General features: G+C 45.4%; 1 protein-coding gene across 4 annotated transcripts in view; it reads right to left on the bottom strand.

Moving 5' to 3' along the window:
* OSBPL3 (oxysterol binding protein like 3) overlaps nucleotides 1–10,103 on the bottom strand; it is a 168,483-nt gene extending 158,380 nt beyond the window's left edge. For 2 of the 4 annotated variants that reach the window (XM_032872996.1, XM_032872999.1), the window contains exon 1: nucleotides 9,967–10,103. The gene's annotated coding sequence lies outside the window, so the exon portion shown is untranslated. The remainder of the gene's footprint in view (nucleotides 1–9,966) is intronic. The other 2 variants (XM_032873003.1, XM_032873005.1) reach the window with 1 other exon arrangement.
* Nucleotides 10,104–17,799: the final 7,696 nt, after the last annotated feature.

Here is a 17,799-nt window from a genome sequence, read left to right as displayed (position 1 = left end):
CTTCTCCCTCAATGCCCCCACACCCCCTGCCCCTGCCCAGATCACTAGAATACCTAGGGGCTGTCATTCTAATCTTCCAATATTTCTGAGTTGTCTTTCTCCTTTCTTCTCCATTGTCACCACCCCAGGTCAGGCTCGCCGTGCTTGTATTCCGAACCTCAGACCTTCTCCACCAGCACTAGGATACTTCCTCTAAGAGGGCTCCTGCTATGTCCCCTCTGTATTCACTGTCTACAGAATAAAGTCCAAACCCTCTTGGGGATTCAGGACCCCTCTCTGTTCTCATATCCTTTCACTTTCCCCATTTAAAACCATTCTTATCATCACTCTGGAAGTTTCCTCATTCCTCAAAATGCTACGGCCCTGACTCATCCTGCATTCGCTGTAGGATGTGCTTTCTACCTAGCCCTCTGTTCCCGTCCTTCACCCTATGCATCCTTTGAGGCTTGGCTCAAATGCCCACTTCTCTGCAAAAGTGCCTCCATGCTCCTCCAACCGGGCAATACCGTGTTCCCAGCCGGCACCCACCCCTTCTTGTCTCTCACCAATTGTGCCTTTATATCTGCCTCCTGGAATGACTGTCCCCTGAGAGCAGCGCTGTTCCATTTTTTTCATGCTCCCTGCTTCTAGGTAGCCCCTTAGATGCAATAAATTGTTTTTAAGGAAATGAAAATGCCTTTGGGGCATCAGAATCACCCAAAGGGCTTAAAAAAATTCGGATTGCTGGGCCCACTGGTAGAGAATCAGAAGATTCAGCAGGTCTGGGGGAAGGCCCAAGAATCTGCATTTCTAATGAGTTCCCAGGGAATGCTGACACAGCAAATCCTGGAACCCACTTTGAAAACCACTGTCTCAGACCACACTTCAAACCTCAAACTGAAGGCCTTTAGAAACATAGGTCCAAAAATCTCATGGGGGAGGAAATCTTCTTAAGCCGATATTATTTAGATATAGGTAGATCTCATCCTGTCCTCCCAGTTGGGCCTAAAAAGGTGGTGAATGGCCATGGCCACAGAGGCAGAGACACTGCTGGGATGGCACCCATCTGCTGATTCTCTGGCTCCCAGTCCAGGGCTCTCCCCACACCGAGGGGCCCTCTGGTCAAGGGCCTGGCAGGAGAAGCAGAATGATCAGATTGCATGCTGGTTCACTTTTTCCCTCTGTGACTGTCAGTAAACTACCTAAGCCTCTCCAGGCCTATGACAACCAGGGGTTCTCTGAGAGGAAGAGGAAGTCAAAGTCAAAGTCAAAGTCAAAGTCAAGGAAGTCAAAGAAACCAACTTGGCAAATGAAACCCCAAAAAAATATTTTGGAAAAACACCAGTGTAATGAGCACACTAGGAAGTCACACACACGAGTTGTCTTTCTAAAGCCAGCTTTATTTAGTCATAACGCAAAGTTAATCCTAATTCTAAAGCAAGTTCAGGATTTCAAACTCAGTGACATTTCACCATGTGATTAAACTTGGCTTCTTACACAGCACACAGAGCAGAACATAAGACAGGCCACACAACAAGCACATAACAGAGGGGTGTAGGAAGTTAAGAAAGCAAACATGCAGTCAGTCTGTGGGCACGCAGCCGAGATAAGGCCTGGCTCTGGTCTGGTCTGGGTCAGCTCTCCGCAGTTACTGCTTCTTATGTTCAAGCAGGAAGGATCCATTCTGCTGAGATCAATCCGGCAAGCCTTACTGGCAGCTGCCTTTTTCACATGGTTAGACATAGAAGGGTCAGGTCTGGAGAGTCTGACAGCTTGATGCCCCCCACTTTTTTAAAGACTTTTATTTATTACAGAGGGGGGACATAAGCAGGGGGAGGAGCAGACAGAGGGAGGAGACGCAGGCTCCCTGCTGAGCAGAAACCAGATGTAGGGCTCCATTCCAGGGCCCTAAGCTGAAGGCAGATGCTTAACCACTTAACCGACTGAGCTACCCAGGCATCCCAATCCTCCCCTTTTCATGGGATTTAATGTGTCTCTGTCCCAGTAGGCCTCCTCTGGTTCAGTTCCTTATCAGTTCCAGGGAGTCAGCTGACATGGGTAGCGGAGGTACCTTCTATCTGCAGTACCTTTAACTGCTTGCCTCATTGATGACACATTCTCCTTGACATGAGAGTCTCCATTTTGCTCGCCACAACCAGCTTAAGGAATTAGGAGGAGCTGAGAGGCAAGCCCTGGCACAACTGCACAGGAATGGAAGCCAGACCACAACCATGTGGCACAGACAGGCATGGTCTAGTCAGGACACACCCTCAGCAGCAGAACCTCCACAGTCCTTGGCATTGGACCCAGAGTCCAGCCTGGCTCACAGGGCCACCCGGGGTCCAAGAGAATGGAGACCTTGTTCTGGTCTCAGCAAACCACATGCAAAGAAGTGATTCCTCAAATGGAAATCAGGAAGGGTGAGTAGGTGCTGGACAACCAAAGAACCAGTAATGGCTCCCCAGCTTCAGTTTGGTCACTGGCAAACTGAGACGATGACAGCCACCTCCCAAGTTATCCAAAGATCTAAGGGGTCTGTGGCACCCAGCAAGGGCTTCTGTTACTAGCTGCCACTGCTGTTTCCATTACTTGGTAATTATCATCACTGCCTTTCAAGGCAGCATGGCTCCCCATTCCCTAAGGACGCCAACAGGCTCCAAAGGACACCTTAGTTAATCCCATATGCACTAGAACTCTGCTTGAAGCAGCTCTGAACCCATAAGAAAAACCCAAGTGGGTCTTCCCTATATTCTTGGAGGCCTTCAAATACCCCAAACTCACGGCATCTCAGCTACTAGACAATGAGCTACTTTGGAATTAGAACCAGCAAGTGATTTTCAGCTACTTTCTAGAGAACAGGTTGTTTTATCTCATTCAATTTCAGTTACAAAGGCGGTAAAAACTCAACTTCGGATTCAATTCCCAGTAGCAAATAAACCTGTATAGCATCATAGAAAGCAATTCAAAAGTTCAAAAGAAACACTGAATCCCTCTTCCCACTCAGTTCCACCTGGCCTCCCTTCCCACAACGCAAGCAGCAAACAGACACAAATAGGGCAGGGTTTTGCTTCGGTTATCCTCTGAGGATTCCCAGCCCTGTTCTCTTTCTCCCTCCTTCGTTAGACAATCAGCAGCCTGAATCATGACCTACAGAAAAATGGAACTTTTCTCCCCAGAGTCCCAATTACAATTCAGACTCGGTTCCCTTTGAGCCACAAAGCCCCACTGTAACTAACGAATTCTCTGTGACTGTTTAATATCTCCCTTCCTTATCTAAACTGTAAGCTTCTTGAAGGGAGGTTCCACATCTGTCTATTCATTACCATATCCCCAGTACACAGTCTGGCACCTGACACAGTGTGCATCCTCAATAAATACTTCTTACGTATAAGAGCAGAAATCCCACTCCCAAGTTTTCATTCCAGGGAGGCATTTACTTCAAGTTTAATAATGTTTGTGAGATTTTATTTTTTTTTATTTTTTTTTTTTAAAGATTTTATTTATTTATTTGACAGAGAGAGAGCTCACAAGTAGACAGAGGCAGGCAGAGAGAGAGGAGGGGAAGCAGGCTCCCTGCTGAGCAGAGAGCCCGATGCGGGGCTCGATCCCAAGACCCTGGGATCATGACCTGAGCCGAAGGCAGAGGCTTTAACCCACTGAGCCACCCAGGCGCCCCTGTTTGTGAGATTTTAAAAATAATATTATGTAGCTTTTGCTTTGAAACATTTCAGATCACTGTCCACCACAAACAATTTGGGAAAGAAAAATGTGTTTTATAGAAGTTAAACTATGAAGTTCTTGTATTACAGTATTTGATATCAAGAACGAAAACAAGTATGGGAATCTTCAATGGTACTACATTTTAATATGTAAGTGGAGAAACATTATATGGAGAAAAGTGTTTGACCCAAACATTTTTTTTAAGATTTTATTTATTTGAGAGGGAAAGAGAGAGCACAAGCAAGGGGAGAGGTAAAGGGAGAGGGGGAAGCAGACTCCCCTGATACGGGCTGACACGGGGCTTGAACCTAGGACATGGAGATTGTGACCTAAGCTGAAGGCAGATGCTTAATCATGTGAGCCACCAGATGCCCCTATGCACACATCATTTAAAAAATCAGATTTTAACATGTTAACTGTAGAGAGTAAACAAAATAATAAATCTGATTTTATATGGACAGTTACAGATCCTTTGATGATCTCTTGGGCTGTTTGTGGCAATTTGATTCTGTTCTACTTACATTAAAGCTATTTTTCAATTCAGGTCCACTCTCTGTGAGGAAACACAGACATCCAGAAACTGACATAATGCTCCTCTAAAGAAATTTTATATGAAAGCAATGTGCTTCTCAGCCATAAATCCACTTATTATTATTTAAGCATCATACGCTGCTCATATTCCAGGGGTCTTGGAGAACCTAGAAACAATCACATTCTGACTCACAAACAAACAGATTTAGGCAGAGTGATTATAAATCAAGTCCAGAAAAATTCAATTTCAGGGTATAAACACTGTGAGTAAGAACAATGACATTACCATTGCATTTTCTCTATTTTTCCAAGATGAGGGAAATATTTCATCAATTTTAAAACAAAAGAATCAGATAAATCACTAAAGGAACAAGTCCCTCATGCTGCTACTCCATTTATTGTCAAAGAGGTTTTAAATGTCCACACAGGTGAAGCAAGCCCAGGAATGACACTGCAAGCCCATCTGCTATTAAGCTTCTACAAAGTCTCATCTCCGAACAAATAAATATTTCTCAATCTTTTCCTATAAGAGGGGTCATTTATGAAAAATATTTTACTTCGGACTTCTAAAAAAAATCAAATGTCTTTGATTTTAACTTATTTTGAAAATTCTCAGATATATGTAAAAGTATACAGCACTTCCCAACACTGAAAGTCAGTGTCCCAACAGAAAGGTAATATGTCCCATATATGTAATTTTAATTTTTAAGTAGCCAATTAAAAAAAGTAAAAGGAAACATGTGAAATTGGTTTTAATTATATATCACTGTAGTATGTCCAAACTATCATTTGAACATAGAAACAAAAATTGAGATGATTTTACGTTCTTTTTCGTACTACCTCTTCGAAACTCAGCCTATATGTTACACTTGTCACACATTGCAATAAGGATTCCCTGTATTTCAAGTGCTCAGCAGCCACACGTGGCCAATGGCCACCCTAGTCAACAGCAAATATAGAGAAGAGTATTAAAAAACCCCATGAATTCATCACCCAGATTCAATCATCACTACTGGTTCCCTCTAAACTCCCTGCCTAACTGCAGATTATTCCAAAGCAAATGCTTAAAAAATTGTAACACTGCATCCATGTTCAAATTTCCTTATCTTCTTTTTTAGCAGTTGTACAGTTGCTCAGATTGGGATCTAAACAATCAATCACAAGGATCGCTTTTTAATGACATTGTTTGAGGACACTGATGTAACAGGAGCTATACTTTTAGTAAAATGCTCCTTCACTTACATGTTTCTTACACATCTATCTTGTGCCAAACACTGCTCTAGCCCCAAGACAGGACAATAAACAAGACTGAAGGGACTTGTGGTTTAGTTCCTGACTGCACATTAGGACCACTCAAGGAGGCTTTACTAAGCAAGACCAGTCCCATCAAAGGGCAAATGGATAAATAAAACATGGTATTAAGTACATCGAGGAGGTGGTAGGCAATAAAAAGAATGAAGTGCTGGGGTGCCTGGGTGGCTCAGTGGGTTAAGCCTCTCCCTTTGGCTCAGTTCATGATCCCAGGGTCCTGGGATTGAGCCCCACATTGGGCTCTCTGCTCGGCGGGGAGCCTGCTTCCCCCCCCTCCCTGCCTACTTGTGATCAGTCTGTCAAATAAATAAATAAAATCTTAAAAAAAAAAAAAAAAGAATTGGGGGGAGGAATGAAAGGAACAGAGTGCTAAAGAAAGAAATCCACATACTCAAAGGTCAGAAACTGAACTGGGGACTCACACTTTTTTTTTTTTTTTTTTTTTTTTTAATGCTGTAAGAGATTGAGTTCAAGGAGATTATTCTGGCAGAAGTGGCTTATGAGTTCAGCCTTGAAAGACTTGGGTTTTTCACAGTAAGAGAGAGTGAAAGAGCTTTCTAGGCAACAAGAGTGTAGGCGCAAAGGCAAAATGCTCCATTGCTGAAGAAAGTTCAGGCTGCCTGTGCACAGGGCTGGGGAACGAAGGGTGAAGGTGGGCACTGAGCCCAGGCTGCCAGATCCTGATTCTAGGCTAAGGGCTCCAGGTTCAAATGGGGACAGAAAGGACCTGGGGTTTCAGTCTCAGGTCCATCTAGTCTTAGCTGTAAAGCAGCCTCATCTGGAGTAAAATTTTTCCTACCCTCAACTGGGTATAAAAATAGTGCCTACCCGGGGCACCTGGTTGGCTCAGTCAGTTATGCATCTCAGGTCATGAACCCGGGGTCGTGGGATGGAGCCCCACATCAGGCTCACCGGGGGTGGGGGAGGAGGGAGGTCTGCTTTTCCCTCTCCCTCTGGCCCTCCTCCAAACACATGCTTTTTTCCTCTCTCCCTTTCTCCTTCATAAATAAATAAAATCTTTAAAAATGACAGTACCTAAAAAATGATCACAGTGCCTACTCTGGTGTTGCTCTGAGGATTAAAGGAATAACTCATCTACAGCACACAGGACAGTATGGCACAAGAAGTGTGGCAGCACTGCTTTTATTAATTTCATTATTATTAACTATATAAGCCACTCAGGAACTCTGAACAACATAATGACAGCACTTAAAGAATTCACCTGACTGTAACGTACAGGAGAGCCTGAGGGAGGAGCATCCACCTGTAAATAACGTTAGCACAGCGTGCGGAAGTCCCTAAGACCCCGTAGTGATCATGGTGCAGGGGCAACAGGAAAGGATCGATATGAAAGGTGCTGAGGAGGAGAACGCCAAGAACTGGGGTACGCATGAGGGTGGCCTGTGATTGGGAACTCAAGAGGGAATTTTCCAGAAGAGAGAGCTCAAAAGCTGATGAATAAGATGCAGACAGAAGAGAAATTCACAGGGAACTACAAACAACTCTCAATTATCCATGGAAGGCTCTTTCAGCTGAACAGCTTCCATCCTCCTTTGTACACACACTCCCATTACTTCTGTGGGTATTCTAGGTTGGAGGGCTCCCCAACCCTCCCTGGAGTACTCCTGAAATGGAATTAACAATTTAAAAACATAGCACTTCCAAAAAGCACATTATAGATAAAACTGGATTATTCAGACCCTCGTGTAAGGGAAAAACGTTATTCTACCCCCTAAAACTGGAATAGAAGTAGGGGGAAAAAAGGATCACAAATTCCTTTCCACCTCTATTTTGCCATTAGCCCTTTAGGTGGTAACCATGAAATTCTTATTTAACTTCTCCTTGCCCTCAGTTTCCTACAAGAATACAAAGAGCTGAAACGTAGTTATTTTACTAAAAGGCTGCTGCAGAAGCATTTAGAATTAGCTGTGGTTTCGGATTCTCCTCAGTTCTACATATGGAAAAAGAACAACTAGCTGGCTTTCCAGAACTTTCCTTAAGAGGCATATAGCATTACTGCATTCAGAATTCATTTACCATAATGGGTAAAACCCAACTGATTTCTCTTTAGATTTCGGTAAAAGTTTCAATGTAAGTGAAATTATTTCCTTTCCTCCTTATTAAAAGTCCCCCATACCAAGCCCACAAACCATAAACTCAACCACAAAAATCAATGGCAGTAAGAGTCTCAACAATTCAGAAAACTATACAACTAGACACTTGATACTAGCAGCGGTAAATTTACAGCCCAACCTCACATGCTTTTAACGCATCATTGACTCCATCGTTAACAACTAATTAAATCATGGGAACAGGAGAGATTTCGTACTGTGGAAGGAGCTAAAGATTCAGAGTCAGAAAGACTATTAACAAAATCTAGCTCAGCAATTTACTATTGATGGGGCAATTCTTGAACCTAGGCTGCAGTTTCTTGATCTGAAAAATGGAGACACCCTCAAAACACTGCCTATAAGATGCTCCTATAAGATGATTATTGAATGAGATAACGCAACCTTCGAAGCTTGCTAGTGTGTAGCTACAATGTAACTACTAGCTAGTATCGAAACTGTATCTCAATAATGATAAAGCACCAAATATTCTTTTGACTAAGCAATAGTTTTTATTACAAATAAGGCTAAACGTCTATCAGCTGTAATAGTGAAAACCATATTTTACTTTCTTGGAAGTGGTCCAGCACAACAGAAAATGAACTTGAATTTTAGTTCTGCCAGGATAATCTTGGGGAAATTGGCTAAACTGCTAGAGCCTCAATTTCCCATCTGCTTAGAAATACCTAGCTAATAGGGGTGCCTGGGTGGCTCAGCTGATTAAGCCACTGCCTTTGGCTCTGGTCATGATCCCAGAGTCTGGGGATCAAGTCCTGCATTAGGCTTCCTGCCCCATGCGGAGTCTGCTTCTCCTTTTGACCTTCTCCCCCTCATGCTCTCTCTCACCCTCAAATAAATAAAATCTTAAAAAAAAAAAAAAAACCTAGCTAATAACAAGACTATGATAATGTTTAATGAGCTAATCTATATAAAGTTCTAGCACATATCGATTTATTAAGTACTCAACCTATAGCAGTTACTGGTATTTGTTAATTTTCCCAACAGGAAAAAAAAAAAAAAAAAAACGGATAAATAAGCATGAAAATAAAACCCAGGTATCAAGTCACCTTTCTTCATATTTTACAGAGAAGTTCTTATTCATTTATTTCATATTTTTTTTTCTTGCATATCTACTGTGTGTCAGGCACTGTTTTTGACAGATAAGGTGTTTGCTTTCCTGGAACTTCCATTCTAGTGGAGGAAGGCAGACACTAAACAGCCCAAGGAGATAATTTCTGAGAGAGAGGAGTGCTACGAGGAACACCAAAAACGGTGAGTGCCCAGCACGCTGGGGGTGTGAGGGGGAGAATTGAAATAGTCATTTAGCTAGGGTGCATTTCAGCCCAGGCCTGCCCGGTTGGTGTCCCTTGGCCAGAAGGGGGAACCTCACCTTGTATGAGGCTTAGATATAGAGTGGGGATGATCAGAAGTCAGGCCTACATCTTTACCTGTGTTAGGATCTCTTTTGCAGCTGCAGCTTAAAATATTTATAAACGCCCAACCCAGTTCTCAAACTATGAGGATCAGTGCAATATCAGGGAGGGGGGTGATGGAAGGGGCCTCCGATGCACCTTAGCACAGTTCCCAGACACGCCAAAAGCGACAACTTCAGAGTCCCCGCAGCTCAGGGTCCCGACTGACACTGATGCTTTGTGAGATGGAGAAGGAAGAGTACAAGTGTGCACAATGTGGCCGGCAAGTTGCATTAACGAAGGACGGCGGGTTGCCCCGGTAAGAAATAAATATCTGGACGATCTACCACAATGCCCTGCAGGGACTCCAGAGGCTGCAAACGTTTCCTAGGGCGCTGGGACACCCAAGGGGCGAGTGCCCCTGGCGGGGAGAACCGGGAGTGGGGCAATCCGAGCCAGGGGATGCAGGCGAGCAGGCGCCTGCAAGCACGCCCCATCCCGCGGATGTGGCAAAGCCTTGCGCTCGGTCCAGTTTACACAGGTTTCCTGTGCCTCTCGCCCCGGCGCCGCGCCTTTTGGCTGCCCAGGACAACCTCTCCGCTCCCAACCCTCGGGCGCCCGGACTCAGGCTCCTGCGCTCGGCGTCTTCTCACCGTCAGTCCGGGTCAAACCGTCCCCTTAAGAGCAGGACGCCGGTCCTACTTCCCCGGAGCCTGGCGCCGGCCGCTATAGCCATCTCCCCTGCTCGGGGCTGCCCCAGGAGCCGGTTCTTCCCTGGACGACAGGAGACAGACGCTGCTCGCACGGCGACTGGTGGCGCCCCCCACATCGCAGCCCTTGCGAGCGCGCACCGCCCCTGGCCCCCACCACCCCAGAACCATTCTGCCGGGCGTCCCGGCGCTCACCTGCACGCTCCGCCGCCGGGGACGCCGCCTAGTTCTCTGGTGTGCGGCTCCGGGCTTCGTCCACAGACCCGGGAGGAGGCAAAGCCCTTCTCCGGTCCCCCCGCAACGCGCAGCAGACAGTTCCGTGCCAGCCGCAGGAGACCGAGGCGGGGACCGGCACTCGTGGAAGGACAGCGGGGCCGAAGCGCGCGCCGCGTACCGTCCGCCTTGCGCTGCCGTCCTCCCTGCGCTGCGCTGCCTGGCTCGAAGGCGCTGCGGCCGCGCGGCCGGTTCCCGGTACTTTGCCCAGAACTTCTCCGCGCGCCGCCAGTAGAGTAGCGGGAGGAGCTGCACGAGGGGCGGGGACGAGGAGGAGGAGCCTGTGGCCGCCCTGGGGGCGGAGCCACTTGAGGGGGCGGGGAGAACGGCTGAGTGACCACACTCTCTCCAATGAGGAGTCGACCCTGAGGAAGAAGGTGGAGCGACGCACTGGGAAGGAGCGAGCGGATTCCATGACGCTGTCATGGCAGTTGGAACTCCGGTTTCCGGCAGATGGGAGGGTAGGAGGGAGAGGAGAGCTGCAGCAGCGTCGCAAAGGAGCTACTGGCAGGCTAGCGCGCAGCCCGCCTGCCGTAGGAGCTTAATAAATGTTCCTCGAATGGCGTTGCCAGGCCCGGGAAGGAGGGAAGAGGAAGAGAACAGGGAGAAGCGAGGGCGGCGCGGGAGGAACTGGTCTAAGGAGATGGTTCCAGGGGACACACGTGCTAACAGGCAAAGAGGACTCGACCTCTTGAGGAAGTCAGAGGCAAAGGAGGGCAGGGGGACGTAGTGAAGGGAGGGTTGCAGGCATCGGGTAGCGACGGACAGAATCGGCGTGGGACACCCGCCCAAGACTGTGACCCTAACATCCAGAGGCAGTGGGTGCAGATTCGTGCCGGGGTGCCAGGAGAAGACTTAAGGGGAGAGTGGTCCTTTTGTTAGGCTGTTCGTGTGCAAGAGGGAAGGGAGAAAGAGCATCATAGTTAAAATTAAACTGCTGGAGCTCCTTGAGAGACAAGGAAATCCACCCGACTTCACTACTCACTCGCTCCTCCGCCTCCTTTGATCCTACCAAGAACGCAGCAGCTAATCACCTGCGGCTAGTTTGGAGACTGCGGATGTGTCGAGTGCCGCAGGTGGCTGGGTGGAAAGGAAATTAACCTTTACTCGGCGCCTACCGCGTGCATTTACTGAGCGCCTACTGTGTGCGCCTGGAACAGATGCGGGCTCCGCTTCAGTGATAATGGCACACCAGGTTCCTGCTCTCAAGGAGCTGAGGTTTTAAGGGGAAGCACACCATAAACAAGAACATACACAAATATAAACAAACGAGTAAATGCGATGATCTATGAGCACGGGGGTAATTGCTATGCGGAGTTTTCATAAGCAGGCATTGGGAGTTTCGAAGTGCTCTGAGGGTCTCTTGGCGGAGGTGGCTTCTGTGCAGGTTCCTGAACCAGGGAAAGGAGCTACTACACCTCAGTCTCCGGAAAGGCGTTCCAAGCAAAGGAAATGGAATATGCAAGGTATTTAACCTCCCCAAAGACCCAGCTAACCTACCTGACCCAGCTGCCCAACGAGTGTGGTTCGCTGGGCTTGGTGCTCCACACAGAATAGAGGCTCCAAAATGTTAAATTCACGCGCCGCTATTACTTGTGGCACTGGAGGCATTTCCAGTCTCCCAGCTAGCCCCATATTGAGGTTTCTAAGTCTCCTGCCAGAGCCACACTATTCACATTTAATTCATCGCGTTCTATCTTCTACTTTCTGGAACCATCCCTGTCGCGGAATGTCTGGGACTGTCAGTTTGGAACCTGGCAGGCTGCTTAGCGAGGGCGGGAGGATCCGGACACGCTGCAGAATGAACTCACTGAAAGCTGCCCGCGTCGCACACACGGAGAAACTTAGTGGAGAAGATCTAAAATCTAATGACTCCAAAATTCTTCAGTCACCCTGCCCGCACCCGAGGAACGCCAGCTGGAGGAACATGCCTGGGAGGTGCCCGGACCACTCAAAATGAATTCAAGGAAGCACCTTGCCCACGCCCAGACCGGAGTGCCTGAGCAGCTCAGACTTTGTTTTCCCAACCCTTCCATTTTTCGGTAATTCTTCTCTAGGAGAGAAGCTCGCTCTTTCCTCCTCCTCCTCCAAGCTCTTTTTTCTTTCTTTTTTTCATTTCCACTCTCCCCCTCCCACTCTTCACCCTGTTTCATTAGCATTGTTTGGTTTGTTGTGGGGTTGGCTTGTTTTTTCCTGCAGGAGACAAGCCTTTAATCCTAACGGAAGTTATTTGCATAGGATTTTATTGTTGAAACTAGCAAACCGTTCTTGGCTTTTTCTTCAATTTTTTCCAAATAACCAAGTGTGTCTATTTGTTTTTTCTATTTGTACTTGAAGCGGTTAATTTGACGGGAGGTGAGAGTTATTCATATTCATATTGTGCCTTGCCTCCGAGGAAAAAAGGAATTGTACTGTGCCTTTTCATAGTTTCCATTTCCTCTTCTCCTAAATAAGCTTCCAGGCTCACCAGCTCCCAAAAACAAGAGGAAACAAAATTAAAGCTGAATCCCATGCAGAGCTAATTATTCTTGAAAAATCTCATTAATGTCCTAAATTAGCTTTCTCCTCAGGGTTTTATTTTAAAGCAAGGACCCGAATGTCTACTCTGGTGGAGATCAATGGTTCTATAGTAGGAGTTTCTGAAGACCCTCTTTGAACTGTTGAACAAATACTTTTTCTCTTTGGAAACATACGCACCACGGTGGGAATTTTTCAGAGTTGGCTGAATGTTCTAAGCCTCTGAAATTCATAATTGGTAAGCAGATGTCTCTCAACTGTACATATTTAGATGGTAAAGGAAGTTGATGGTAATAGTATGTCATGATGGGGAAGTCCAGAGGCCTCTAAAGTCAGATTACCTGGGTTCCTGCCCCTCCCATCATGACCACTTCCTGATTCTGAGAGCACCATTCTCTGTTTTCTCATTTTCTTCCTGTGAAGTGAAGGCATTGGATTAGATCAGCAGTGACATAGCTTGGCTTATTTGCTACTCCACTCCCTGCCTCATGCCAGACATCACTGTTAAGTCAAGGCTGTCTTTCCTACTGAGTCTAAATAGGGCCTCAGAATCCTCCTCAACACAGTGCTTCCGGAAGCTATTACTGGGGACGCCTGGGGTGGCTTGGCCGGTTAAGCCTCCACCTTCAGCTCAGGTCATGATCCTAGAGTCCTGGAATGGACCCCCACATCAGGCTCCTTGCTCAGCGGGGAGCCTGCTTCTCCCTCTGCCTGCAAATCCCACTGCTTGTGCTCCTTCCCTCTCTCTGTCAAATATATAAGATCCTTTTTTTTTTTTTTTTAAAGGAAGCTGTTACTTATAGATTGGTATCCACATGTAGGTGATACAGAATTACTATGCTGGGGCTATATGAACTTCAAGCCACTTTAAGATAAAGATCTTAAATCATCATATAATTAGAGCTTCATTGTTCTAGAATGGTGACTACAAGGCAAATGTGATGAGAAGGAACTACAGTTCATCACCTCATCAATCCCTCTTATGAGGGAGGAGGAGAGAGTTTGTTCTAGCATCTTGTCTGTAATCATATAGCCTCTGGGTAATTAGAGGTGGGTCTCCTACCTTCTTAAAGTGTCCTCTTTCTGCCACTGTCACTGTGAATGGGAGGTGGAGGAAACCCTTGTCTGAAGCACTGATACAACCTTCTCCATCCTGTACCCATTTTTCTTCCTCCTTAATCTGGAATGTGAATCAAAGTATTTAGTCACATAGGAACACCTTGTCAGCATTCATTCACAGAAGTATTAGTCCTCATGGCGAAGGGTTGCACAAGAACTCACCAATTCCTCTATTAAATATAGATTGACAGGCTCCTTTGTAAAAGAATCCATTCTTAGCAGGCACTCTAAGAGATTCAAAGATGAATCAGTGGGTGTCCCTGCCCTCAATGCTTTTACAGTTTCATATATTGGGCAGATCAGAAATGGATATAAATAACTCCAGTACAAAGTTAAAAAATAGAAAATGTCCCGGCAGTGTCTGAGTGGCTCAGTCAGTTAAGCGGCTGCTCCCTCAGCTTGTGTGCTCTTTCTCTCTCTCTGTCAAATAAATAAAATCTTAAAAAAAAAAAAACCTTTAAAAAAAAGAAAGAAAAAATGTCCTGAGAGAGGTACCAAAAATGTATTTAGAAAAGGGTGAAATTATTTTGGGAATTGGAAAGAGTCACTTCCTGCATGTCTCTGTTGACATTTTTAACTTTCGGATCCAAAAAAAAAATTTTTTTTTTCAGATCAAAAATTCTTATTTATCACTTTCCACTTATCTGTGTAGCGGGAGTTGCAACACTGTTAGGCTTCCTGGTTTAGACACAGTTCCTTACTCAGATACTATCAGTGCAACTAAAGGTCACAGATCATTCTCACTCTCCTAGCATTCTTCATCAGATGTTGAAAATTTCTGGGATGTTCTAGAGAAAGACAACTCATCTTTAATGACAGCAGTCTAGCTTTCTCTCAAGCATTCAACAGCACCAGTCTTTTAACACAATATGCTGTGGGAGTACAGGCTATTTGTAAGAAAGGAACATAAAAGGAGTGAAGGGACACTAATGTCCTATATGATGAACCATGAAACAATACTTCCTTTGGGACGAAACTACCTCGGAAGTCAGGCTGAGGGACACCTAGGTGGTTCAGTCAGGTGAGCGTCTGCCTTCAGCTCAGGTCATGATCTCGGGGTCCTGGGATCAAGTCCCACATCAGGCTCCTCACTCAGTAGGGAGCCTACTTCTCCCTCTGCCTTCTGCTCCCCCTGTTTGTGCTCTCTATATATATATATAGTAAACAAATAAATCTTAAAAAAAAAAAAAAAGAAAAAAGTCAGGCTGAACATTCTATTATCCTTTAGGGACTCTCTTCATAGCACACAGACACCCTATAGTATTCCTTATGGTAAATATTAAGTATAATAATTACAGCCCACACGTATGAAGCATTTAGGTAGCAGCCATTGCTGAACCGGGATGCTAAGATTTCTGTCACTCCTGCCACCATCAGGATGCCACCTGTCAAACCAGAAAGACTTGGCAGGACTGCCAGAGCCACACCCCTCCCTCCACAAGCCACAGCAGCAAAACATATGCCTCGAATCCTGCTTCTCGAACTCTGTTACCTCATTTCCCAGCTCACGCCTTGTGTGAACGAATCTGATTGGTACATTCCAAATCACGTTCACTAATCTAGCGCAAGGGGGGCTGGGAAGTGACTGGGAAGTGAAAAGCACACTTCCCAGCTCTTCAGCCTCGACAGAAAGGCACGTTAGGAGGTTGGGTTAGAATTTGAGTGAGCCAAGCCACGGCACCCACCCTGCCTTTTTTCCTTCAAAGCTCCAACAAATGTGTTGGCAGAAAAAAAGCTTCATATGTTATATCCTCTTTGATGTGTTTTTGTAGTTATGGAGTAAACCAGAAGGCCTCGTCCTTCACCAATCCCCCTAAGTTCCCATTTCAGTCTCCACCAGCAACAACACTGTCGCCTAAACCACCATCATTTCTTGCCCATATTTAGTTGGATGCTCATTTTATATTCCATTCTGGATTATAAACACTTTTTCTTATTCTTCTTGAATGTCTTCCCTTCACATAGCACAGTATTCCTCACACAAAAGTTGTTTTATCACTTGTTCATTCCACAAACACAAACATATTTTCCCCAAAACTACAATCTAAATTCATTTATCAAGGTAGTGAAAAGTATGTTCTTTTTGTCTGCTAGAATACTTTGGCTTCAAGTTAGAGAAAATCAATTAAAAATCACTTAAACAAGGAGACGTATTATCTCACATAACAGGAAGTTCTGCAGACCTAGTGACTTCCCTCTTGGTTCATTCAGTAATTCAAGCATGTCAGCAATAGACTCAGGCTCTGCCTGTCCTCTCTGCCAAGTTCACCAATGAGGGCTTCCTCCTCAGACTGGATGTGATGCAGATACAGCAGTTACTAACATCATGTTCAGAGGCAGGAAAGAATATACCTTCCTTGAGTCACATTCTGCAAGTAAAGAAACCTCTCCCACAAGTCCCCCAGCCTGGTGGTCTTCATGTTTCATTGGCCAGAACTGGGGCACATGTACATTCACACTTAAAGCAGTTACCAGCCAACTGTCAGCCATGATCGACTGAGACCACAGGTTCATACAGAAAAACGAAACAAAACAAAAAGCTGGAGTTCAATTAGCTAATAGTGTAGACTGTGTTACCTTTAGCCATTATCTGCTATCCTTCACCAAGAGAGAATTATACTCCCCTTCCTCCCACCCAAAACCCCATCCGCACCACCCACCGAAGTCGTTCTTGGTCATATGGCCTACTTGGGCCAATAAAATGACAGCAGAAGCTTTAAGAGCCAGTCCTTGCTTTGCTTTGTTTTGCTAATATCCTCTCTACCACATGCACCAGCCCTGTTGCTGTCAGAGACGGCTCCCTCTGCCTGCCTCCGGGGTGTGAGAAAGATAATGATGCGGGAATATGGACCCAACTGAGCTGAAGAGTGAAATATAAACATTTGAGGTTGGATCACTGAGATTTTGGAATTGTTACTGTAGCATATCTTAACCCATTCCTACTGTTACAGCAGAAAAAAAATGAGAAGCAGATGTGGAGAAAGCAGGCCAGAGCGTTGCTGTTATCTCCTTTCATTCCGAAGGATAAGGAAAACCTGTCTGAACATAGAAGTGACAAGACACACCTGACACTGGGTGTCAAAGCAGTCCCTTGTGCCCTCACTTGGGGCAGCTGCCTTCCCAGCTCTCCAATCACCTGCCATGGCATCACCACTCTTTGCTTCACCGGAGCTCATGGCATTTGTTCTCAATCTTCCTTGCTCCTTGCTATTACCTCAATTCCAGTACAAGTATCCATTCTGGTCTTCGTGCTTCCATGCAAATCTACTGGGCTCACACACGCTGGCATGTTCCTTTACACTTCCCCACTCCCACGTGCAGCTTGAGAAAGAGCCCTCAAAGACCCTTACTAGCTGACTTATCCTCTGAAAACTCATAGCTCATTACTTTTTAAAAAAAGATATTCTGTTGCAGGTCCCTGTAAGGCCATATTTATTTCCCATACCCAATGCTAAGTTTGGATGGCAATGCATCCATGTGGTATGATTCTTCCTGCCTTCTTACCCAGAAAATACTGACCAGAGTTTCACTGTTAAACTTCCCCTAATGATTCAGGGTCATACTTCTTCCAGTGATTATTGACATGATACAATGATGAAATTTTGTATCAAGATTTTACTTGATATACACCTCAAGAATTACTGAGGTGTATAAAATTATCGGCCCTGATGCAAACTGACTCCTGATACTTTTTGAGTTCTCATGTATTAAAAAACACGAAAACAAGAAGAACAAGGATTTCTTGAACTTGGACCCTGTTCCAGGCACTATTCTAAATGTTTAATTCTCATTTAAGCCTAAGAGTCCTGGGAAATAGATACTATTCTCATCGCCTTTGTGGAGAGTGATAAAAGTCAGGGGACACATGAATGTTCCTGGCAGCATCATTCATAACAGCCAAAAAAGTGGAAACAACCCAGATGTTTAACCCAGATGTTTTAAGCATAAAACAGAGTGAAGTACTGATGTGCCTACTGTGGTTGAAACTTGATGAAACGTTATGCTAAGTGAAAGGAGCCTTTTACAAAAGGCCCCCAAAAGAATTGTAAGATTCCACTTACATGGAATGTCAAGAACAGCTCAATCCATAGAAATCCAGAGGGTGCGGCTCTGTGGTTG

Source organism: Lontra canadensis, unplaced genomic scaffold (assembly GCF_010015895.1).
Source record: "Lontra canadensis isolate GAN:19392208 unplaced genomic scaffold, GSC_riverotter_1.0 scaffold2, whole genome shotgun sequence".
NCBI classification, from domain to species: domain Eukaryota; kingdom Metazoa; phylum Chordata; class Mammalia; order Carnivora; family Mustelidae; genus Lontra; species Lontra canadensis.
Note: the sequence above shows the minus strand (reverse complement) of the source record. Positions and strands in the feature narration are given on the sequence as shown.